This window comes from Ostrinia nubilalis, chromosome 5 (genome assembly GCF_963855985.1).
Source record: "Ostrinia nubilalis chromosome 5, ilOstNubi1.1, whole genome shotgun sequence".
Classification (NCBI taxonomy): Eukaryota; Metazoa; Arthropoda; class Insecta; order Lepidoptera; family Crambidae; genus Ostrinia; species Ostrinia nubilalis.
Window position 1 is genome coordinate 17754017 of NC_087092.1, and position 11475 is coordinate 17765491.

An 11475-nucleotide genomic window follows, 5' to 3' on the forward strand; every position below is an offset into this window, starting at 1 on the left:
TGCGACCGGCGCAAGTTTCCAGTTTATGGAGAGACTTGATACGACTGACGATTTTCAGAGGATTCTGGTGTAAATTATTCTAATCTATACTTATAATAAATCTGTAGAGAGGTCAATTCTGTACATGAAATATATTTCCAAAATTACTATCAGGGGGTGATTAGTGATCGATACTGATGCCAAAAATGAAATCAGTAAAATTTTTGTCTGTCTGTCTGCCTGTCTGTCTGTATGTTCCTTATAGAAACAAAAACTACTAGACGGATTTTAACTAAACTTGGTACAATTATTCTTCATACTCCTGGGCAGGTTATAGTATACTTAGGAATTCCCACGGGAACGGGAATTAGCGGGAAAATCCTTTTGTATGAAAAATCTAAACCGCCTAAGTTAGACGCTTGAAATTTGGCATGCAGGTACCTTAGTAAACTTAAAGATTAGTTACAACAGGATATTGCAAAATTCCCACGGGATCGGGAGTTAGCGGGAAAAAACATTTGTATGAAAAAATGTAAAACGCGTAAGATAGATGAAGGGGGTAAAACGGGATCCACGCGTACGAAGTCGCGGGAGGCCGCTAGTAATAAATATGGTTTTCAAAATTTTCATACTTTCGTAATATGACGATCACAATCTTGAATTGATACCAACTGTGTATTACATAGATGGGTAATGTAATAATGTGTTACGTTTAGTGAAGTACTAAATGTTAATCTAAGGCTGAGGTAACCTTATTTTAACCGTAACAATAACAAACGGTGCTTTTTTTATGGAGTTTGACAGATTTTTGACGTTTGTCAAAGTTATACCAAGATGGTGCACCTCAGCCTATATCAGAGAAAAGTGGTGGCTACTATGAAAGCTCTATGACATACATTCATAAAAGTAGCTGGCAGAGATAAATAAAATGAGTGAGACGAGAGACAATATTAAACCTCCATAATGAAACTTTCAAACACTTTTACTTTGTCATGAACCTTACTAAAATATTAATGCATTCAGAACACAGGTTTTTTATTTGATTTTAATTAATTAGAATCAACAACATCATGTTTAAAAATTCATCAGAAAATTCGCAAAAGTTTAATGTTTCGCTTACAAATATTCAATAAACCGATAATGATATGCTGATTGATACAAATTCATCACCTTGTTAAAATTAAACCAAAAAGGGCAAACTGCCATAAGCTAACATTATGTATGCACGCCCCACATCGGGGCTCCTCATAATTGATAAGTTGCTGGAAAAAACGTAATGAAGAAAAACTAGCTTCGTAAAGGTTGCATAAAAATAACCATAGAATGTGGGAAACCACGTAATTTGTTAGGCACAAGTAACTATATTCCTATTTCATAGAAAACATTGCGTAAATTCCCTGTATGTGGATTGAATTTTTATTCAATTTATTAGTTAGAAAACCAGCTGGATTGAGTTATCTAATCACCACAATGGATCAGCACGCCTATGGAGGTCTTTATAAATGTATTTCTACTTATAAATATTACTCAAGTTCCTCAAAATTTATACCTACCTAAAAGTTTAAGCAAATAAAACTCTACATTTTAAATGTGTACGTAAATATTTAAGTCGTCTTTACAATAGATGGAGAGAATGCAGGCTGCTACCAACTGGTAAATATGGAAATGATTGGGGGAGGCCTATGTTCAGCAGGGGATATCCTATGCCTGAAATGATGATGACCACAATTAGAAGCTTTTGGATTTTTATCATGATGCTTTTAAGACATCCTACCTAATATAGAATACAAGACACGAACAAGTATAATGAAAGCGTAACATTCGAGGTCAGAAATTCCTAAAAAAGAAAACCTAAGTTGTTTTAGTCATTTTTAGGTTGGGTTGCACCATTTTTTTTTCGTCAGGAAATGCATGAAATTGCATACTCACTGGTCCGGGGGAACCAGCGGGCAGCCATATGGGCAGGACCGACTCACTCAACATCTTAATTTAACATTAACTATCGTCAAAAGTCTGTTAAACTCCATACAAAAAACACCAGTTATGGTTATAGTCACGGTTAAAATAAGGTGGTGCAAGTCAGCCATACAATTTGGCAAAATCTAGTTGAATCTTTCTAAGGAGTTGCAAGAAGCTTGCAACAGATACTCCTGCGACCCCGCGCTCTCCCATGCGCGTGCGCACCGGACCGCGCGAACAGCTGATTGACGCGAATATTCGCCGCGCTTCGCTGCGCGCGTCACTCGCCGGAAGTTAATAAGCAAGTCTGTTTGTTGCTTCAATTTAATTACTGTTTATTTAATTTGCTGGACGTGGAATTAATTAAACGTAGTGGGTATGATGAAAGCTTAAGGTAGTTCCTAAACAAAAATCAGAATCGGTGAACTATTTTGAAAACCTTCAATCTGCTCTTAAAGTAAGTCAAAAATCTGTCAAACTCCACACAAAAAACATATACATTCAAAGTTAGATGGTACAACTCAGCCTACCTGACATATTTTAACCTCAGGGTTTAGATACTGCAAATATGAAGTAGGTACATACTTCGCCTCATTGTGCACCATCTACACAATCAAGATCTAATCTGGTACCAGAAAAATAATTGTGTTACTGTAAAAATAAAACAAAAATAGTATAGACTGAAACAATACAGTCATGCAAAAATATTTGCAAGCAAAGTCGCGTCACCCAATAGTGGCAAACGTCACCCGTTACTCATCGCAACAAAGACAGCTCTTAAACAACTCTTATACAGCAAGAATGATGGCTGATCACATTGTGTGCTGATTGCTATAAATCGATTTCAGATATCGATCCTTGTAATGCGGAAAGGATCACTCATCGGTGATGCATTTGACTGCAGTTGTTAGGTCAATAGTACTCATTGTTTATTATAACTACTGACTGAACTATAACAATGTTAAAAAGATGGCTACTTACTTCGTTAGTTGGCTTAATACTAGTTGCAAAAGTATGTGTGATATGCGGCTGACAAAAACTAAGATAGTGGAGTCTTCCAGTAACTTGGCCCACTTTGAGCTTGGTCCACGGGCCAAGTCACTGGATTAAATTTTATTAAAAAAATTCTTCCAGTAACTGGGCCTACCTTCAATGTTTTAATTAATAAATTAAACACCAAATCAACAAAAATCTTGTGTCTAGAATCTTAGAGTGGGCCCAGTTGCTGAAAGAAAAAATATTTGTAAATTCTATGATTTAGTTAGTCAGGAACATTTTTTGCAATTCTGTGATCTGTCACAATTGAGGTCAACAGACATGGTGTCAGACATTATGACTGTCTTTACCATGGACCAATAGGCAAACCTGTCTTCCAAGGCATATGTCCCATTAGTGACTAGAGTAATTACTACTTAAGGTCATAGCAGACTCATCAACTCGGAAAGGGATCAGCACCGTATCGCCTTTTGCGAGCTGTTATCGCCTTAAGCACTGTCAATCGCGAGGTGAGACGTTACAGGGCGGATAAGTGAGCGTTGCAGCATGGAGTTTCATATAAAGAATACTGTCCGCCTCCCCCAAGGATTTCCACAAAGACCGGTCCTGTGCGGTTTGTCCAGCAGTGGACGTCGCGTCATTCGGCTGAAACGATACGATACAAAACGAATACTGTCCGCCTCAAGTTGTCAACTAAAACTTAGATGGTGTATTTGGTTTATTAGATTAATAGAGATTCCAAAAATATATAGTTTTGTATACGTTACTCAACCAAAAATAGCTTTAATTATCGTTGCGCGCCGACATCTACCTACATGTCCCGCACTTTAACCTTTTTTGCGAATATTGGTTGGCACTTGAAGGGATAGGTTACTCTACATTCTCACTCGATAGAAGAAGACTGAAGACGCATTTACGATCAATTTTCCCAAGTATAATTGTTCGGAGAAAGATACAAAGTAGCTAATTCCAACCTATCGGTCTTAAAGTATAGATATATTCATGAATCCGTCTGTCACACGTCGTGCGCCGGCGCCGGTGTTCCGTGACGCCACTTATTACCATTCAAATCAGCTGTTTTTGTTCCAATCGCGTGAGAGAGTACACTCGTCAACAACAATATGAGAGATACATTGTACTGTTTATTGTGTTGTTGACATTCATATCAACACACTACAGAACTGATTGGTGCCAAATATGGCAGCCAGATAGTAATTGACGTATTAATCCCCTTAGAAGATGAATTTAGAAAAATGTATTTTGATTTTTGGAAAAGCCTACGGGAATGAACCGGTTGTCTAAAATTTGTATGGAGTTAGAGTAAACTACGCTACCTTTAACACGAAAGAAGCCGTTGCAGCCTCAATAGCTCGTTTGGAATGGATCGAATCGATGAATCACCTACACATAAACGATGCCTTTCAAGTACGAGTAGGTACTCGTACTCAGTTCTCAAAATGATTCCTTATAATGATAAGTTTGTACGAAATTTGTACGAAAAACTATTATTAATTTCCTATCGAAACGAAGTCGTAGTATATGTACTAGGAATGCTAGTTAAGTCATTTAGCGGTGATCCAGTTGATCATCAGTGTACAATTGCTAATCACACGAACAAATCAATCAACGTCACCCGACGGACTGGTTCTCTTGGAAAACACTTCTATCGAGTGAGCATTAACGTGCGATTTTACACGGATTTCTCAACAGTGTTGTGCATTCAGTGTCGCGGCAAATTAGATGATTTATTCGTCAAAATCATCAGTCTTACAAGTAAAGCGTTATAATGGTGGCAATCGTATCAAAATGTATTAACTAAGTATGTTTTCAGGACCACACTGCGAGCTATCGTAGAAAATAAAATAATGTATCACTGAAATCGGATTCTTATTTAAAATACATAGCTACGTAATATGATTCCGTGCTTCTAGACATGTTCAATGTATGGTTATACTCGTACTATAGCCGCTAGCTACCACGTGTGTCTAAAAATAGAACTGGCACATGTTTGTATAGGTACTACATTTAGAAAAAAACTGAGTTATTTTTGTGCATGTTTGATATTAATAACCATAAATAATGCAGTTAAAAGGCCTCACTATCCACAGAATCATAATCGGATATCGTTTGTATATCGTCGATAGTGCATGAATTAGCGTCTGCGCCTGCGCACACCGTAGGGTTGCCAACCGCCATTTTTTAACCCACCGAAAAAACCCATCAATCATTAATTAATTGCAAAAAAGCAAACATATCCCTCATTACTTACCACTGCAGTAGATTTAATTAATTAATAAGGATAAAAAAAGAATTTATTAAGTAGGTACCTACTTCATTGTTTTTCTTAATACCCAAAGCAAAGCGATGAGTAAATAAATACATACATAAATGTATGTTTACCTTATTGTTCAATAAATGTTTTTCAATATAAAAAAGATTTTGCCTCAGGTGAGAACCAACCTTTTGCATCATTAAATTAAAAATATAAAAAGTACAAATATTTAAAGTAAGTACGTTTCAAGTCTACGGCGGACAACGGATTAACAAGTTGAAATAGCAATGGACAGGGCACATGAGTACGCAAAATTGACGACGATAGGGCAGCAAGGTTCTGGAGTGGAGGCTACGTACCGGGAAACGCAGCGTGTGACATCTACCGACAAGGTGGACCGACGACCCCATAAAGGTAGCAGAAAGATTCTGGATGCAGGACTCTACTAACCGCGCGATATGGAAGTCATTGGGGGAGGCCTATGTTCAGCAGTGGACGTCCTGTGGCTGAAATGATGAAGTTTCAAGTCACATGGTCCCGAAGTAAAGGTAGAGACATAAAACATTAACTTGAGACGGTACTGTTTAGGCTCTACCGTCTTTCTCAGACCACCTTTTCCGGAGAGGTTAGTTCATTGAATTGAAATCTATTTTAAGGTCACTGATTGACTGAATCACTCATTGATCTCAGAAACTACAAGTTCTAGGAGTCTCAAATTTTGGTTCCTTTTATAACGTAGATGCTCACTAAGACGGGATTTTGCAAAATTCAACTCCTAAGGGGGCACTAAACTCATGCAAAATCATGGTCCCACAGACTCAAAAAAAACTTAAATGTTTTTTACCACTCTCTATATTTATTTTTTTGCTATTCTGTTTTTTAAAGAGTCCCAGCCCTACCCGTCACCTCCTGTGGTCCCGACAGGTGTCCCAAAGGTCACCGCTATCATCGGAACGTTTGAAGTCGCTCGTCCCGCGCTTAATTGTGCACTTTTATCGGCTTCAATTAAAACTAAGACACGACGGTGTTGACTTGGACGGATGGAGTTGGACGTCAACTGTCAACGTAACAGAGGTCCTGTGTTCGAGTCTGGAATGTGACACAAATAAAACCATTTGTAGCTCGGAGATTGGTTATGACATCTGTGACAAAGTTAATTAACCATGTCACTTGGCCCATGAATTTTAAGGCTGAGTCATCATCATCATAATTTCAGCCACAGGACGTCCACTGCTGAACATAGGCCTCCCCCAATGACTTCCACATCGCACGGTTGGTAGCGGCCTGCATCCAGCGCCTTCCTGCTACCTTTATCAGGTTGTCGGTCCACCTTGTGGGTGGACGTTCAACGCTGCATTTTCCGGCACGCGGCCTCCATTCCAGAACCTTGCTGCCCCATCGGCCGTCAGTTCTGCCTACTATGTGCCCTGCCCATTGCCATTTTGTTGGTAATCCGTCTAAAGGCTAAAGGCTAAGTAACACTATCTTACTTTAACATTGACAAACGTCAAAAATCTGATATACTCCATACAAAAAGCACCGGTTATTGTTATTGTCACGGTTAAAATAAGGTGGTGCAACTTAGCCTGGCTCTACATTTGTTACAGCTCACAAAAAATCATACTGATGTTTCACGTGACCAATTCACAAAGCAATCTTGTTACTTATGTGATTTGGAAACGATTCTACGTAACAAAAAATTCAAACCACGATCCAGGTACGTCGCTATCGTAACAAAGTAAGCTCAATAATGAACTAAATGTCTTAATGATGTAAAAAAGCCCATCAAAGCTCATAAATTGGTTTAGAGTTAGCGTGTCCGTCTCAACCACACGGCAACCATAATATGGTACCTACTAGAATAAAATAAAAAGGGCAATAGTAGAGGTCATGCTTGGCCAGTCAAAGTGCGGCCACACACAACTTCGTGAAGTGACTCCACCTCAAAGCTTGATATATTGCGATAACTCGCACTTTCACTCGATCTTTATAAAATCCAACCCTGGCAAAAGAAAGAAGCGTAGAAATTTCTCACACGGAAGCCTTTTTTATAAATGTTTGATAGGATTCGTGAAGATTTGTTTGGACTTTGGAGTTTTGAAAATCTCTTTTTTTATGCATAACAAGGCAGTTATTTGACCACAATCGCACCTGATGTTAAGTGGGATGCAGTCTAGGATGGTACATATCTGCCCTGTAAGTGCCTATTCACTCTCGCCTTGAAAATGCCCGGATTATAGTCTTCGGGAAAGACAGCAGCAGGCAGCGAATTCCAGTCCCTAGCTGTTCGCATTATAAAAGAGTCATCGAAACGCTTAGTGCGAGCTGGTGGAATGTCAACAATATAGGGATGGTACGCTAACCTGCGTCTGGTTCCCCGATGATATTTGGATCTTAAAACTAAGCATATATGTACCTAATATTGTGCAAAAAACGCAAAGCTGGGCGGCGATCAAAATCCTTTTCATAAAAGCACAAACAACCGTGTGATAAGATAATAAACCAAGGAATCAGATATCATATTTGGAACATAGTGCTATTCCAATTAATATCCTGTCAGGCTTGCTCTACCTAAAGAATGCCGACGTCTTCTGAGTGTTTCCGTTCATCGTTCAGTCGATATCGATCGGCAGTCGGCACTAATTAATGATTATATAATTGTTTAATTTAATTCCATAAGCGATCGAATATTTCGATAGTGTGCTACATTCATAAATAATTCATTATAGTGTTTCTTCGTTAGCGAACCATAATTCAACACGTTAATTCATATCAATTCATATCGGCGGCGCATTATACAAATATTTTTATTACATTTATTACGAAATTTGTAATTAATGGTTACAAAATATGTTGGCATTCTGTCCTGTCATAATTTGTAATGATTGGTAAGGTAAACAAAGTGGTTTAACCTACATATTCCCATGGAAGATGGTGTTAAAGTAGAAGCTGATTATTTGATATATTACCTAACTACCTAAGGCGTTTAGAGCTTACATATTATAATTAAGACTAGCTTTCCGCCCGCGGCTTCGTCTGTCTGTCATAGAAAAACTTTATCGCGCGCGTCCCTGCTTCAAAAACCGGGATAAAACTATCCTATGTCCTTTCCCGGGACTCAAACTATATCTATGCCAAATTTCATAAAATCGGTTCAGTGGTTTAGGCGTGAAAGCAAGACAGACAGAGTTAATTTCGCATTTATAATATTAGTATAGATTACTAAAGGTACTCTCTAGAATTCTTTTACTTTAGGTCTGTTTTATACAACGACATTGCAAAAGTTCTAATGACCATTAGCTTGAAACTCTTACCAAGTCATGGTATTGTATTTTCGATCACATTGAGATTTACAAAGATTGAAATATCCTTTACAAACTGGAAATATCACACAAACGCTTTACCTGTTGAGGACCAATGGAGGTCGATAGCTGAGTCCTTTTAAAACTATGTCTACCTACTTATTCCCAGGACAAATAGCAAGAATTTAAATTCCATAACTTTGTTCTACAGTTTACACCTACTTTGTATTGTTTCTCGTCTTAAGCCTAGGCGCAGACCACCGATTTTTTGTCGGCCGATAGTTTAGTCGGGCAGTTAATCAGTATGGGCATGTATGGAAGTGCGCACATTACTCCAATTTGATTTGGCCGAACTATTGGCCAACTAAAAGTTGATGGTCTGCGCCTAGGCTAATACAAGTAGGTTCTCAACAAATATTGAAGGTTGTGTATTATTAGAATTAGCATCTGAAGAGTTCGCGACAACTAAACAACACAAATGCCAAGTGTAACCTTAGCGATAAATTCAGCTGAGCGTCGCAGTCGCAGCGATGATTTGCGACCGTCCATCCCGCGTCAGACATTAGCATAAATTAAATATCAATTAATAATGCTGCAGGATAAATAAACGTTGATTAGAATCGTAATGTCTATTTTCGGACATTACAGCTTTGGATTATCGTTATGGGTGATATAAATGACTGATTTATACGCCGCGACGCCGTTTGAAAGTCACAGTGACCTCACGTAACCTTATCAACGGATTGACCTCAAAAGCAATTGTTGAAGCGATAGGTATTAATTTTGGAATAACCAATATCAGAATGTCATGTTTTTGCAAAAAAGCAGGTTTAATCCACGTCAATCTAAATGAGCAATCTTGCAAACACCAAAAGATTATTATTTTTTATTGACTACTGTAAAGTTAGTTCTTTGGTACTCAGGGTCGTGAAATAATAGTCCAAAGCACGATTCAAAGGCACAGAAACGTATATTGTCTTTTCCACAACGAAATACAACACAAACAATACTTGGAATCAGTAGTAAATGATTTAACAGCCAAAACATAAAAAAGGTTTGTTCGCGCGCGTCGCGGCCTTGGGCGGACTGGCGTTATGCACGAGTCTAGAAGTTTCGACGACGATCGTTGGCGAAGAGCGCCGACAGAGCGCGCGAGCCCCGCGTGTTTTTTAAAATGAACGCCCGCCAAACTTGAGTGCGAGCATTAACCCTATCGCCGCGTTATAACCTCCCCCTCTGACCAAGATATAGCGCCCTCGCGTCTGGGTCAGTCGAGAAAGCGCTTGGGTCGCCCGCGCTTGCGCTTCTCATTTACGGGTTCTGGCGGAATGTCACCTACGAATGGGGTCAGCTGAGAGACGTGATACCTCCCTAAGACATCCTTGCTATTAAGCCTTTCAAGGATATACGTAGTGGAACTCGCAGCTTCCTTGACTCGATAGGGCCCGTCTCGTCGCGGTATAAACTTAGGCGTCTGACCGCGGGTCGTATCGTTGCTCCCCTGGGTCTTCAGAAGAACAAGGTCCCCGGCGGAATAATCTGGCGCTGGACGACGACCTTCGTCAGCAAAACGTTTCTGGTTGGCCTGAACCTTTTCATGAACTTCCCTGGCTTCAAAGAGCACTGTCGACATCCGTCGAAGGTAGGAGGTAAGGCAGGTAGTTACATTCTCACTCTCCACAATAGTGCGCATGTCTGCGATCACGTCGGCTGGTGCACGTATCTCTCTGCCGAACGTGAGAAAAGCGGGAGAGTGGCCAGTGCTGCTGGTCACGGCAGAATTCATCGCGAATCGCACCGCTGGTAAATGGGTATCCCAGGTGGTGTGGTCTTTACCTACCAGGATGGCGAGCTGGGGCTTTAAATCCCGGTTCTTCCTTTCGACTGGGTTCGCCTGAGGGTGGTAAACAGGTGACAGCGACTGTGTTATACCAAAAGTGTGGCATACCTGTTGCATAACTTCGCTGATGAACTGGACACCATTATCGCTCAAAATGCGTCGCGGCACCCCGTACCTCAAGAAGACTTCCGAGACTAAAGTTTTGGCGCAGTCTGCACTGGTGGCATTCTGGAGAGCAAACAACTCTACCCATCGGGAGCACGTATCCTCTAGGATCAGGATCCACTTGTTCTTGTCAGCTGTCTCCGGCAAAGGTCCAAAGAGATCCACAGCCACAACTTCGAAGCGGCGGTTGGTTGCCGGCGTTTGCAGCAGTCCGGCTGGCTTTCGGTTGTCAGTTTTGTACCTTTGACAATCTATGCACCTTTTAAGGTAACCTACGATGTATTGCCTCATTCCGGGCCAATAATACTTCGCTCTGATGCGGTCTAGGGTACGCTCCACTCCGAAATGGCCTGCCGTCGGCGCGTCGTGGTATTCCTTCAGGATCCCATCTCGTTCGTGTTCGGGTACAACCAGGCATGCTGTCTCCTCGTCACACTCTTCTGGTCCATATCTGTACAGAATGCCGTCAGATAACATGTATCCCTTGTCGGACCAACTCCTCCCCCTAAAGGGATCGTCGGGTGACTCCAAATCTTCGACGATTCTCCTCAACTCTGGGTCTTTGAGTTGGTTCTCGCGGACATCTTTGGGGTTTCTTGATGGAAAATCGACTTCAGCGTATCCCAGTTCGAAGTCGGCTTCGTCTGTGCCGGGAGGACGGGATAAAGTATCGGCTATGACGTTCGATTTTCCAGGGGTATACTCCACGCGTAGATTGTACTCCTGTAGAGTAAGGGCCCACCTTGCCAATCGACCACTTGGAGACTTCACGGTCATAAGCCATCGCAATGGTTGATGATCACTCTTGACCACCACCTCTGATCCTTCGATGTACCCGCGGAATTTTGACACGGCCCATACTACCGCCAGAGCTTCTCTCTCCGTCGTGTTATAGTTTCTTTCTGCACTATTGAGTAGGCGGCTGGCATACTCAACAGGACGTTCGTCGGGACCCTCCCCCT